This window comes from Mixophyes fleayi, chromosome 1, assembly GCF_038048845.1.
Source record: "Mixophyes fleayi isolate aMixFle1 chromosome 1, aMixFle1.hap1, whole genome shotgun sequence".
Lineage (NCBI taxonomy): Eukaryota > Metazoa > Chordata > Amphibia > Anura > Limnodynastidae > Mixophyes > Mixophyes fleayi.
In genome coordinates, this window is record NC_134402.1 from 133,374,573 (window position 1) to 133,390,550 (window position 15,978).

Genomic DNA, 15,978 nt, shown 5'->3' on the forward strand with positions numbered 1-15,978 from the left:
AACACAAGTCGGTTCTGCACGTATCAGCACGTATAGTTTATTAACAACCAATATCAGACTTTCTCTTATAAAGACTGCAGTCTTTTCCCGCAGGCACAGCAGAGCAGAGATTGATCGCACAGACATCCTTTTAAACACACCTTACAGGTACAAGCATTAATCAGTCTGCTGTAAGACTGGAAGATCAGAAGACCCAGACTGGGCTTTATAAATAGAGCTCACCCTACTCTCTCCATTTATACCACAGGGACCCTTACCAGCTTTTCCTAAAGCTGAACACACTCATTGGGAAGCTCCTTCCCACACAAAACAACCCTTAAAAAACCCGTGACAAACATACCTGACCAAAAACACCATTCCAGTGCTATTTCCATGTATATAGAAATGATTTATAGAATATAGTTATATATGTAGGACAGATGCAACAGTAGAGTGTGATACATTAAATGAGCTACAAGGACAGAATTGTAAATTCTAGCCTAACTGTAGCTCTTACACTTTGCAAAATATTGGGCAGTATTGCATGTGCTACTCCCAAGATAGAATTAAAAAAGTCAAAGATGTTGGGTACAACTAAAGTGCTGCCAAGGCAAACAATACATTATTATACAGGTTCTGCAAAGTCCTTGGGCTTTACAGCTAATCCACACAGTATATCATTTGGAGGTTTGCTTTGCTTCCTTTTTTTTTTAATCTGTTACGTTAAATTGAAAGCCCAATGATCATCAATTCAATGACAAGTGGAAGTCTGGTCATTTTGTTCATCTCATTAGGAAATCCAGATCACTTATTTTGGACATTAAACCGGACATAGTCACATTTTATGCTAAGCATTATTCCTTGCTTTTACATCTGCACCATAGTAACATTATATTCTAAGCAATAAAGTCATTGTGTAAGCATTATATCCAGCATCTGCACAAGAGGACAACAAAAAACAAATAAACACAAACTGTTAGAGAAAACATAAACAACTGTGTGAATACAAGCTACATTATTAGGAATTCATGATTTTATGGTCTGTCTTGCTTGTAAACACTAAAAGAATATCTCGCTTCCACGGACATGCACAGCAAATTAGCCTTGTCAGTTTAAATGTCAAGATGCTGCAGAAGTAATAGGATTCTGCACCGAGTGTTATTATGCATATATTGTGCAAAATAAGAAACATACCATGCAGTAGAGAGCAGAGAAAGTATCAAAACTTATCCACTGAATACTCACCTCATTCAACATTTGGGCACAGGAGTTTCTCCAGTGGAATTAAATATTAAGCATGGAATTTCTCCTATCAATTTTGTTCCACCAAGACGTGTTATACCCCAACAGCACTACACTCACACTGAAATCGTAAGTGTAAATTGCATCACGTAATTTACACAGTATTTAGAGTGACATGGATCTTTAGATCCGTGCAACTTAGAATACTGTGCAAATTGCACAAACACGCCTCTTTATCTGCCTTATGGGTGGACGTGCAGGTGTATCATGCACAGCGCCCTGTAAAGCAGATAATTAAATTTAAAAAAAAAAGTAAAAAAAAACCCCAAAAAAACAAATTGTTATTTTCTCCGCCAAACAGCACAAGGGTTGATTTTGCTGTTTGGTTAGGGTGCACACCTTTTTTTGTAAATGTAATTATTTTTTACTTTGTTTTTTAATACATCAAGGTCTCTTGCACCAGCTGAAAGCACCCGCAAAAGATACATCTCCGAGAGACCTATTTGCACTTGCTTTCAACTCAAAATAGCATGTAAAGTGCCTTTACCTTGATAGGCTCGCTCACAACCTTCCCCGTTACACCTCTCTAACTGCATAGACGTGCAACCAGGAGATTCGTCTCAGTCGGAGTGCAAACTGAGACGGATCTTTGGCCAAAAATGCTTTTTGCTCTTAACAGAAGGACTTGCGTCCAACTCTAAATCAGGCCCACAGTAATCATTCCATTACTACTTAGAAACTATACATTACACAGAATGTAGAATTTACAGATACAGTGTGGAATGGCGAAAGAAAAGTGAAAACTTTGCAGCTCTGTGAAATAGACTGTCCAGTCGCGAAATTCCTCCACAACTTCAACCATCTCTACCATGCAGCACATGGTTGATCAAATACTTAACTTAATTTTAAATGGATTGTATCGCAGAAAAATGATTTCTTAAGTTTTCATTTTTAATAGAGCCAGATTCTATTGTGTACTAGACAGGACACAATTTCCGGATCCCAAATGATTAATTTCTAAATTCGGGATTAATTAAGCACAATTGGTCCTAGAATTGATTCAGTGATTTGCATTAGCTTTGCTAGAATTGGGTTACAGACTGTAACACCCAATCAAGCCCCCCCCCCCCCCCCCCCCCAATAAGATATAGACCCTACAGTTTTGTTCTGTATTTCTAATCCAAGCAAGGTGGTAAAATTTAAAATATTTATAAATCCTTTATTTTACCCACTCAGTTATTTCCCTCTACGAAAAAAAGCAAGCTAATAAAAAGGTAAAAGATTAAATGCACACTGGTATAATGAACAACAAAGCAGATTTTTTAAGAGTGCTTGAAAGTGCAACCATGAATAGAGGAATGCTCCCCACTGACCTGTTATATGTACAACCATGTATACAAATGTATTAACATAAATGTTCAAACACAGGTTTATGGTGAAGTGCCCTTTTTAACAAAACGAAAAAATATGGTATACAATCTACATGAATATGCGCAAACCACAGGTGTGTGTGTGGGGGGGATTGTTGAAAAAGCATTTGAAACTATATGTAGAAAGGCTTGCTATCTTATCTATCTATCTTATGTTAGTACATAGGAGTTTTAGTTGACACATAGTTTCTTAACCTGTGCTATATGCACCTTATAGGATACCAAAAGATACATTTTCCATGATGACCCATAGAATCCAACTGAAATCGACTTTTGAATAATAAAAGAAATACAAAGTAACGTATGCAGTTACTATTTAACCTTATGCAGGTATAAGGAGATACTTGATATACATTTACACACATAATGGGGTGCTTGGAAATATTTACATACAAATAGATAAAAGGGAGAGACGTTCTGTTTTACTTAAAGTGCACCTGCCATAATGAATAAGCATGTTGTCATTAAAAAAAATGCCTAAACATACCAACATATCATATTTTCTATTTGTTCTTTATTTTATTATATTTAACCTATCATTGTGTCAAAAGAAAAGAAAGATTCTGCAGCATAGTAGATGTTTAGATATGTTATTATGTCCCCTGCAACTTGAGGACAGGGTGGGGGTGAAAGCAGTCATCAGGACATCAGTCATCAGGACAAATGTTTATTCGAGGTTTTAAAAGCAAGTGTTGCGGATGAGTTGTGCATTTTGTAGAAAATACTAAGCTCAGTGTGTCCCAGATGGTTTTTTTTACTATGAAATAAAACTATTTTTCTACAAGTTAACAGCAAACTATTCTCACATGCACTAAGATGTACAAATTATGAGAAAGTTTTAAATAGGTCATCAAAATAACCAAGGTAGAAAACACCCCAAAACGAACAAATCAGCAACTCAGTGTGGACTAGTAATTTACAAGTTCTATTTTTCAGCTTCATTGCACTTTTAAATTGGAAAAGCCCAACATCCATTAACAGCATGCCCATTCTTAAACAGTTCCTCACCTCTCCAGCACAGCAGCCTACAGTATAACAGGAACACCTATTCATCATACCTGGGTTTCATTTCAATAACTGCAGTGTCCACAGGGATTAATTACTGAGCCAATAGGGTAATCCAATCAGAGGTTAAAAAAAAAGAAAAAAGTTCTAATTAACTGAGATTTTTACGTTATTGCAGAGCATGCTATAATACTGCTAATAAAAAAGTGTAGATATAAATCAGGAAATGTGTTCCTTAAGCTAATATAAGTTCACAATCATCCTATCAGACTAAATGGAACTAAAAGCATATTTATATTTTGTTTGAGATATAAGACATTTTTAAAAGCAAAGGAGGTCTATTTGAAAATAATAAGGATGCCAATCATCAGTTCAGGTAATAATATACCCATGAGAAATAGAATGATGCGCCACATAACAAACAATTTGTATTGACTATTTCAGCTCTGTACTCAAGGTCTACTAAGTGTTATGACCACGGCTATTAGATAAGCCTTTAGAACCAAACTATTAGAGGTCTTCACATTTAGCAGCCACTTTTCCCGTAGAACGGATGTTGTTCAGAGGTACTCAGATGCCCTCAGAAGTCTTTACTACCCTAGATTCTATCAGAATAACCGCGGTACATGATGGAGGTAATCGGAATACTGGAGGCCGATATCCAGGACAGGCCAGGGTTGATGGTCAGAAACAATAAACGTGATCAGGTACAGACAAACGCTCCGAGCTGGCGGCAATCAACAGGGAGTCCAGATAACAAGACAGAGGTCAGGGCAAAAAGCAGGTAATCAAGGTCTAGGAAATAAGCAAAGGGTCATGCACAGAGAATCAATCCAAGGTTCAGTAAACAGAAAGGAGCAGACAAGCTAACTGAAACTGAACGCTATAACCGGCAGGGATGCTAAGCCCTCCCTGTCTTAAATACTTAGATGGGCCAGTGAGGAAAAAAGAAAGACAGGACTGACAATCAGCCCCAGGAGGCTGCTAATAAAAACTATAGGCTGCAATTGGTCATAGGCAAGTATGCATAATAATGAATGCCCCCTACTATCTCTCCTAACGTGGCAATAAATAAATTAATCCATTTGCTTGCACACACCCCCCAGCTTTGGATCATGCCGGGGCGCGGCGCTGTCAACAAAGAGTGCCCTGACCGTTGTCCTGGCAACGGTTGGACCAGAAGAGGAAATGACGTCCCGGTCGTCATGGTGACGGTAGGGACGCCACTGGAGAAGAGAGTCGCAGCGGGTGAGGGCACCGCCGCGGCTCATGACAGTAGGAGGGAGTTCACGATTGGCTTTCAGGCATTTGTACCAGTTTAGAATCAATGTTAATTATTAAGACATTTCATTGACTTTAAAGGAAAAAAAAAGTATGGTAACTACAATAATTTCACTACACAATTTATAGAGCATATACACAGTATTTGTTATGAGAAGCTGGATTGATGAACAATAAATTGTAAGTTCACTGTTCTACACAGATGTCAATGGTCTTTGGTGTCACATTGGAACCCGAATATCCTACAATAAATGCATGTGACCAGGTTAGCCTTCACCCTTTAATGAGGATAATAGGGAAACAAGATTTTTGACATAGAAATATATTTTAAACTGGCCTTGTACATTAGTTGAGGGAGGTGGAAATCCAAATCGGACTTAGGTGGATTCCAATGGATGGGCCAATGATACAAATGTAGAACGCTCAGAATGGTTATCCGGGAAACAAGAGTCAGAGAAGTACAGAGGGCGAGGAACGGAGAGGCAAAAGAAAAATGAGTGGAAGGGGAAGTGTCAACTGAATGTACTTTAATCAAGATGGCTTTCACCAAATCACTGTGTTTTATGTGTTAACAAGGTGTTAATGTATGTTGATGAGGGAAAACAGACATTAGAATGCCTGCTTTTTGCCACTTTAACATGATTATTGATGCAGAGTTGTCCTGTTATTAAAAAGAGCAATCATAACCTTTTATTGAACAGTTAAGATTTCCAAGGATCCCAGAAGATAAGAGTTCCTTAGTAGAACCCCACCACTTTGCGGGACAAATAATAGATTAAAGTACATATAGGTATAGAGGGATTATATATCTCCCCAAGAAATCTATATAACTAAATTATGTTAAATAAACCTTCTATCCACCCTGCCTCTCTCTACAGCTACTGCCCCATATCCCTACTTTCATTACTTTCCAAACTTCTTGAACAGCTAGTCTACAGCCCTTTAACACACTTTATCACTGTTCACTCCACCGAGACTGCCCTCACCAAGGTGACTAATGATCTATTCTTGGCTAAGTCAAAGGGCTACTTCTCCCTGCTCTTGCTCCTTGACTCCTTTCACTTTCTTGGCCTTCACTGCACTGTACTTTCCTGGTTTACCTCCTTTCTCTGTGACCAACTCATGTCGCTCTATTTGTTGGGGTTCCCCAAGGCTCTGTCCTTGGCCCATTACTTTTTTCTCTTTTTTTCTACCTTGGTCAACTCATCAGCTCCTTTGAACTCCAATATCACCTGTATCCAGATGACCTACATTTCCTCCCCTGATCTATCTCCATCCACCCTCTCCTGTGTGTCTCCGACTGCCTCTCTACCATCTCCTCCTGGATGGCTAGATGCTACTTCAAGCTCAACATATCCAAAACTTAGCTTATTAACTTTCCACCACCTAGCATCATAACCCCTCCTCTGATCTGCCTTAAGGTTGATGGTGTTAACCTCTCTCTGTTCCCCATGCACATTGCCTGTTCCCCAACCACATCCAGTCCTTTGCCCAGTCCTGTTGCCTATCAGTATCAACTGTGAGCAACTGTATATATGTATATATCACATATATTCACAAGTTCTGCAATAAGTCTAAAAGCTCATTGTGGTTTAACATCTACCACCAACGCCGCTGACACCTATTACATATAACAGCACACGTGCTCTGATAATAGGTTCTGCCAATAGGTTATAGGCCCAGGACCCTCCGTTAAAGAAAGCGCTTAGATAAAAAAAACAGCAACACAAATAAGCAAAAATAAAATGAAGCCGTTTTTCCGAAAAAGTCCTTTATTTTATTACACAATAAAAATGCAGAGTACAGGAGCCAGTATAAGCTTCGCAAAACTGACAGGCTCAGAGAATTATGCAACATGGAAATTTGTCATGGATGGAAATGCAGCTTAAATGTGAAAAGTTATGGAAGACATCTGACACAAATATAGCAAAGTTTGAACCAAAAATATATATTAGTGCCCTGATATTAATTAGGGATGTGCACCGGCCACTTTTCGCGTTTTGGGTTCTAATGTGTTTTGCCAAAACACCCTCCTCAAGGTTTTGGGTTCTGATTTTTTTTTAAAAAGCATAAAAACTGCTAAAATCATGATTTTTGTTTTTTTTTCACTCCTACGCTATTATTAACCTCAATTACATTCATTTTCACTCATTTCGAGTCTATTCTGAACACCTCACAATATTGTTTTTAGGCCAAAAGGTTGCACCGAGGTAGCTGGGTGACTAAGCTAAGCTAAACAAGTGGGCGGCACAAACACGTGGCCCATCTAGGAGTGGCACTGCAGTGGCAGACAGGATGGCAGTTTCAAAAGCTAGGCCCCAAAGAGCACATAATGGCAAAAAAAGAGGTGCAAGATGGAATTGTCCTTGGGCCCTCCCACCCACCCTTATGTTGGTGAAATAGGACATGCGCACTTTAACAAACCAATCATTTCAGCGACAGGGCCTACAAAACTGTGGCTGAAATGATTGGTTCGTTTGGACCTCCAGAAAACGAGCTGGCAAAGAAAAAAAAAGAGGTGCAAGATGGAATTGTCCTTGGGCAGGATCAGTGAACGTAGTTATTATATTGCAGTACCAATGGATTTATACTGCAGGATCAGTGAACTTCTATAGCAGTACCACTGTACTGGACACAGGACAGCACCACTGGAATAATGGCAGCACCACCACTGGACTGAGCAGGACAGAGCACAGGACAGCACCACTGGACTGAGCAGGACAAAGCACAGGACACCACCACTGGACTGAGCAGTACAGAGCACAGGACACCACCACTGGACTGAGCAGGACAGAGTACAGAACAGCACCACTGGACTGAGCAGGACAGAACACAGGACACCACCACTGGACTTAGCAGGACAGAGTACAGGACAGCACCACTGGACTGAGCAGGACAGAGCACAGGACACCACCACTGGACTGACCAGGACACCACCACTGGACTGACCAGGACAGAACCACTGGAATGACCAGGACAGAGGACACCTAACCTAACACACCCTCCCTCTTCCCTGATCAATGCCCGAGTGAAGATGGCGGCGGCAAGCGGGGAATATAAAGAATCCGAATCTCGTGAGATCCGACGGTGGGATTATGATGAAACACCTCGTTTTGAGTTTGGAGTCCTCCAGGAATACCCGAACAGTGCTCGGATCGGGCTCGGATCCGCACTGTTCGGGGCTGTTTGTATTTAGCCCGCTCATTCTTAATATTAATACGTTTACAAACTACATGGACAAAACAGGCCAAAAAGACTACCAATCAAACTCTAAAAGAGAGACTGGTTTACGGAGAACCCTGAGAGAACTATGATCTTAAAAAAAAAACCAAAAACAAAAACTCAGAGCTTGGATGAGAAGGCGACAATCAACTATGCTGAAGGCAGACAGGTCCAGAACAATTATTAAGGAGTAATGATTTAATTGCCAAGAAATTATTGTAAACTTTAGTGAAAGCTATTTCACGTAGAGTGCAAAGAGAGAACCTGACCGAAAGGGGTCTAACAGAGAGAGAAAGAGGAGGTTAGATACTAAGAGATTTTTTCAAATGGGGTAATTGATACTTCTTTGATAGGAAAGGCAGAGGTACAAATGAGAGGTTAATAAGTTACATAAGAAATGAGCTGTGGAGATAGCAAGGCAACATGCTGTGGGGGAATGAGATGCCAAGGGCAAGTTTTAGGAATATAAAAGGACAGAATCTTTGCTACAGGATATTGTAAAAAAAAAAAGCAACACACAATATATTGGGTCGTGAGGCGAGTGTAAAAAAAATAAAATTACAATGATAGAAAGTAAAAATAAATAAGATCCATATATATATATATATATATATATATATATATATATATATATACACACATATATATATATATATATATATATATATATGCACGTATATATATATATATATATATATATATATATATATATATACATACACACTCGCTGGGATTGTATGCTATGATGCATGTAAGTTATCACTTTTGAAAGTTGGAGAATAGGGAATTGGGAGATTGCAAGTTAGAATATTAAGGATAGAGAACTGAAATAAGAGTTGGTAAAGAAAAAAACATAAAAACCAAAAGCAGGTAAAGATGAGGTTGGATGAGTAACTAGACATTTTTGGGGAGAATAGAAATAGAAGATGAAGAATACTAATTGTAACAGCCATGGAGTGTTAGTCTTCAATGAATATCTTTAAATCTCTCAAGATGAGAGTGAGAATTTCACAGAATGTAAAGCAAAAAAAGTTAATAGGTCAGGGAAAAATTGCAATGGGTGATGAATGGCACAATTATAAAGACCTCTATACTTCTGAATATCTGCAAAGAATCTGAAAGAATCCAAAAACGTAAAGCTTTAATCCAGCTTCCTATATAATTTAATGGAACAGATGTCTCAAAAACAAGCAAATGTAGTTTATGAAGCCATTATTAGTATCTAACTAGTACACATGTAGGCAGGAGAGCCACTGACATAAGTGTATCTAGCAGTGTTGGCTACTTGCTTGGAAATCTTTGTGGACTGTAACACACATACACAATTTCACCCAAATCCGTTTTCGTCAACATTGTCGACATTCTCACCACCTGAGCACCACGCACATAGCCCATAATCGAACAAGTTAATTGGACAAAGTCACATTGTAAGGCTATATCACAGCCTGTATTGGCAGGTTTATACAACAATAAAACAAAGCATTGTCTCTCCAGATAAAATCAGTGTCAACATAGGACAAATCCTTGGAGCCAAGTAGCCAATGCGACTATAGGAAGTTACTATCGATACCTAACAATTGGGCGACATTTTTTGCAACACCAATAGATGCATATCTTCCCTGGATCCATAGAACATCCTGATAACCCCTAGATATGGTTGACTCACTTCTGCATTCTTCAATATTTTCCTCACCATGTCATATACACATTATAGCTTTGTAGTCGCTAAATGTCATATAAAATCAATTTTAATAAATAGCCCAAATGTATGACCTTTAAAAAGAAATGAGCTCTTGCAGGATGCTACAATTTGTATTACTTTTAACAAGTAACAAAACATTCCCTTCTGTGTTAAAGCCACATAGTTTCTTTTTCTTTAAATATCAATGTAAGTAGTTTTTAAGTATGCATTTTCTTAGCTATCCGCCTACAAATCATTATTTCCTTTTCATTACCTCTCTGGAGAGCAAACAAATACAGCTGTCACAAGCTCAATGCTCTCAGCATGTGAAGGTAGAGGGGGTGGATGTCACAATGCAAACTAGAGCTCAGAGGCATTTAAAAAAGCCTCTCTGCACACATATATCATGTGCCATGTGACTGTGGTTGCCATGGTAGTCCCATAACACTGTGGAAACTCTTAAGAATTATCAATCCTTAATAACAGCCTGATGTAACAAACAAATCAGAAGAGGTTATTACCAAGCTGCTTCTTAAAGCCCGCCAGTCATTTATGTTAAAAAAAAAACACACCTCGTTATTTCATTGGATTGTTGCTTTAAAAATGACTGAATAAATGTTGACTTCTTCCATCTTTTTAAATGTACATCAATCGCCAATATCATAGTGAGCCTCTGGGTCACCTACTGGTGGGAATGAAAATATTTGCAGAGTAATAAGACCCAATTCTCGTGGATGTACATTTAATTAAGCTACCGCTGCAATCTGTACTGAAAAATGCTTAAACAAGCCCATTTGAGAATACAATGCTCCTACATTCCAATTCCTGCAAACACAGCAAAATGTTTTTGTTCTGCTATGTTAATTATTGTTTTGTGAAAGTTACCATCATTTACAGAAGAAGGTTTTAAATAGTGATACATAATACCCCTATCCTCTGTCAGCTGAACAATAGACGATACCCGAAACAGTCTGTCCCAAATGTATTAATGTAAGTGAATAAAACCTAAGTACAAATTACCTTCTTGGAAGCAATTGTGCTGCTTCTTCCATTCATCCAACTTCCATAACTCTCTTGAGTTAGCTGTGCAGGGGTGTACATAGCAACCTGACACAATTTTCAAATGTCATACCAGAATGCCACTATGTATACATTTTAGGGTTATCCCTGACATTTCATAATCTGTTACTTGACTAAGATTAGAAAGTAGTGTCCCCTTACACAAGTATTTATTGAATGTAAAGGAATTAAATAAAAAGTGGGATGCTAGAAGGGTGTGACCACATAGTGTAAACAAAAATACATTTATCCTCTGCACTCATTAAAGACAGTATTAATGTCATACTCAGTTGCCCAGTCCTTCTGGAGCCAATATGGGACTGCATTTCCTTCACACTACCTATGACCCCTTTGTTATGCCCTAAGATCTGTCTGTTGGACACTACACTAAAAGAAAATTTAAGTAACACACTCTTCAAATATATATATATATTTACCTTAGTCTCCCTAGCTAAGGTTATTATAGCTAGGGGATGGATGGCGACTGAACCACCTAGTGTATCTCACTGGATCAATCTTGTTATACCACTTTCATACTGTCGCCCCGGAAATATCCCAGGTATACAGATTGAACCCAGGATATTGCTGGGGGACAGAAGCTCCCACGGAGAGAGATATTCCCGGGTAGACCCTGTTTATACTGACAGGAGTCACAGTTAATACTTACTTTGATTATTTAGCAACCACTGTACTTATTGAGTGCGTGGGTCCTTTTTCACAGAGGTTTGTTTTCCCCAATTTGGACTACTAGTATCCAAGAAACAAGACAATTTTTTGTTACTTAATAAAGTTGCGAACAAGGGGAGTCTTTAATTCAATTAAACTTTTTGAAAATTGCGTATGTGTTATTATTTTTTACTCTTTTGGTACAATGGGCAGGGGTCATAGGGAAACATGTCCATTATAATGGGAACACTGGGGTGGCAAAGCCTAGTGCTGACCAGCCTGGTTCTGTTTTTTCACTAGCAGTGGACCCAGTACTTGTGATTTCTCTGTTATAGTGGAAACCTGCCCAGGCTGTCGAGCACTGGGGCTGATTCAGGGGAAAAATCATACTGTCCATGTTTGAAATGTATTTTATTTTGTCACATCTGCTGTCTGCTGTAGAGGTAACCGACAATCACTTGCAATTGTCCACTATTCAGAACGTGACATTTTAGTCACCTGACATGCATAGTTCAATGTTCTCAAAGTGAAAAATGTATTATGTAGGGAATTTCAACAATATTATTATCTTTTATTTTTAAAGCACCAGCATAATACACTGCTATACATTGAGGGGATAATGATACATACAAATGACATACAATGACATGTAATGAAATATAAAAATGGCCCTGCCCAGAAGAGCTTACAATCTAAGAGGTGTGGGAAACACTTTAAACATAAGGTAGCAGAATAACAATTGAGCAGTTGATGGGGATATAATTCATGGATAAATTCACTGTATAATTTCCTAGTTCCAGACAGGTAGGGCAGCCGTTTCTGGCTCTGGGAAATGGGCAATTACTGGCGCTGTAAAATGCTTTGGGTAACACATTTGACCTACTGTATGGATTTACTTGAAGCGGCACAATGTGCAAAACTAACAAAGTCACCCAGTGCTAGAAGACAATTTGACACGTTACATATATATTGCCATTTTGCATGCACTGTTCAACACAAACCCGCAGCAAGGGATAATTCCAGGACATCACTACGTATACAACATATACAAGGCAAATGCTGCTGAAAACTTCATCAGTAGAGAAAGTTATTCTTTTTTTTACCCCTACTACGCATGCTTCATATAAAAAAATATAATAAATTATGAAAATGCCTATAATGAATACAAGTTGTGCTTTTTCGCTTTAAAGTGTCTGGTGATGAACACTGAGGGGCTCATGTTGAGTTGAGCGCAAATTGCATATAATACGCTTTTGTACTTCTGCGTTAACGCACAAAACATTAGTTCCGAAACTAGTGGTTTACTTGCATGTGTACATGTAAAAAAAAAAGTATATTATATGCTAAAAATGCAGTTTGCGTACCACTCATCATGACCCCGAGTGGTTTCAGTAATACACCACTCCAGCATATTCTCTACCAGCTAGTCTTCATCCACAGTAGGCGTCCATTGAGAGTGTATACATTTTGCATCATGTAAATAACTATTTCAGGTGTTCCTTGCAAGGTAATGTGCTTCTGAACATTCACACTGGCAATTTATTTCCTGAAAATCTTATAAGATAGCAGTCCATTTAAAAAGAACAGCGCAGTGTAACGGGAGACAAGCTAAACCCTGCCAAGTCTTATTCATGTTGTTGTAGTTTGTTTCTGCTTGTCTGGAAAAGAAAATGTTACAATCAATAATGTAAACGAGCATGTAGATGATGAATAAATGTACTATGTTCACTGTCTGCAGAAACCTGACCTACACACAAAAGCCAGCAGGAGAAGTCTCAGTTCCCCATACTTTGTTGCTCTTTAAATGGCATTGAGCGCTATAAAGAGAATATAAGAAGGGATTCCATGTATAGTATCAAATAAATAAAATTGTAGCATGTATGTTCTTAGCAGAGAAATGTTTATACTGACTTTTTCACTGCTCAAATGAATAACTGAGATTTCTAAGCGTAATCTGCCATTCTTACAGTAGCGTTTCCCATGAACAAAGCAGTGACTGCAATCTGAAAAGGTGCATTTGTGCAACTAATGAAAAGGTGTTCTCATTTTACAACAGATGGTGATAGCTGGTGATTAACACCATGTTTGAATTTTGCTGATGTAGATAAAGCTGTCTATTGCTGGCAAAATTCTACTGCAAGCCAGTTAGTAAAAATATGTAGTGCATCTACGTGGTTTGATTAATAGCTCACGTTTACTGGTAAACATGGAAAAACTAGAGACTTTACAGAATAACAATTGCAGCATTGAACAATAAGGACCTCATTTAGAGTCTGACGCAAAGTCCGTGTAAGAAGTGTAGGAGTGGGAGTGTGCCGCAGCTTGGTAGAGTATTACGAGTAGCATGCAACCCCAGTTGCATCCCACTCGTAATGCCCTACTGAGCTGTGAGCAGTTCGTGCAGCTAGCCAACTACTTGCGCCACCTAATTCCTGCCGCACATTTTTATCCCTTCTTTAACGTGTGTTGCGTCTGCGCCTTACTGCGACTAGGATTTATTTACGGGGGTCACAACTTCACAATTTTGCGTCCCGCCCTTTCCCTTGTAGTAAGCCACAAGCTGTCGCAAGTGTAAATTGCGTCTAAGATGCAGGCGAATAGGGTGCTTGCTGCACATGCGTGATAGTGGTTTTTTGGCCAATGCGCCTAAAACGGACTTTGCGTCCGACTCTAAATGAGGCCCTAAATGTTAAAATGGACTCGCCATAGTAGTCATTAAAGAGAGCCTGTCAGAATATGTCTCAGAAATGTTTTTGTGTGTTTTTTTTGGCTTAGTGGCAGAGTGGATCTTACAGAATGATTTTGCAGAGTTGTGTACAATAGCAGTGATATACACTATATGGTAGAAATAACATATCCTTTTAGCAATTGCAGCAAGAGGAGCTAGGGATTTCAGTTCTGCCGCAGGCAGAGAGCAGCTAAAGAAAGCACGGCATAAAGTGTAGAGAGTAAAACGTTTGTAGAGGCCTGTCTACCACAGAGTGTTTCAAAAGTGGTGAAAGGTCTCATTGTTAGGAGTGAACCTTGAGATGTTTGAAAGTATCCAATCTACAGAAATTGAAAACATTTTTTTTATGGGATAAATTGATCGACGATTTCAGATCTGAAAACTGGGGAAATGTGGATATACAGGTTATATGGCTAAGGAATCTGACATCACCTGCCAGCCATAGGGCAGAAAATGAGGAATGAAGGCCTGGATTAAAAACAGAGTTGCCGAAGTTGGGACTAAGCAGAGAGGGATCTGAAGCAAACATGTAGACCTTGTTGGCACTGTCCCAAATGGATGTGGAGAGCACTACTGGGTGAGAATTTTCCAGGGGGGGGGTTGCCAGAAAAGGGAGTACAATGTGGTAATGGCATTTAATGGTATCTGATTCATTCATGACCCATGTATTCGTTGGGAAGGCTGTATTCCTAGGCAAGCTACACCGCTTGGTAGTATCTATTGAAGTTTGCTACATCCAGTCTGCTACCCTTGGAGGGCCTTTGAAGAATTTTTTGGTAAACTAGGGTGATTTTTGGCCCAAATAAAGGTGAATGTAATATGTTGTACAAATTTGAAATGGTATTGTGGGTTACAGAATAACAGGACATTTTTAATATTGCATAAGAGTTGAATATACTTTGCCTGATAGAGCTAGTGATAATTTTTGGTTAAATATATGCCTAGATATCTCAGTTTTTGAAGGTGTCATCTGTGTGAAAGTGAGAATCCATAGCGGTTTTGATTGGCGAGTTAAATAAAAGTCAAACCTTTGTCATTTGGGTGTTAATTTTGTACCCACCGGGGGAACCATAAATCTCAATTTCTGTCCGAGATTTGTGGCTGGGTGATTGTGAGTAAAATATAATCTGTGTATAATGCCATTTTATGTTCAGATTTAATACCCAAAATATAATTATTTGACAGGATGCTTTGTGTCAGGGGCTCAATATCTAAAGCAAAGATTAGAGGGGAAGAGACGACAACCCTGCCTCGTGCCATTACTAATGTTAAATGGATTACAGGTAACGCTATTTTCCAGCACTGAAGCAGACTGGAAACTATTTAGCACCATGACACCTGAACAGAATTTCTCTAAGAACCCTATATGGGATAATATACGGTCACCTTCTCAGCAACTAAAGTTAACACAGAAGAAGGAATCTTGTGTCTATTTCTAGAGTGCATTAAATCAATTGTTTGTCTCATTTGGCCAGAGCTTTACAAGTAATGTTTTACTACATATAACTTCTGTGATAAAGTCTATTTTTTTTCTTTATTGCAATATAATTTTATCATGACTATAAAAAGGGGATGTGTACAGTTCTCAGCGCTAGAGGAACAAGTTTGTACATAACATTTTAATTCATTTCTAAGGTATAAAACATGCTACCTGAAATTAGATTTCTGTCTGAAATAATGTCTTG

At 38.7% G+C, this 15,978-nt stretch overlaps 1 protein-coding gene across 1 annotated transcript in view; it reads right to left on the reverse strand.

Annotated features, from left to right (window-relative positions):
* Positions 1-15,978, reverse strand: part of ELOVL6 (ELOVL fatty acid elongase 6) — a 70,981-nt gene that overhangs the window by 34,787 nt on the left and 20,216 nt on the right. The window lies entirely within an intron of this gene.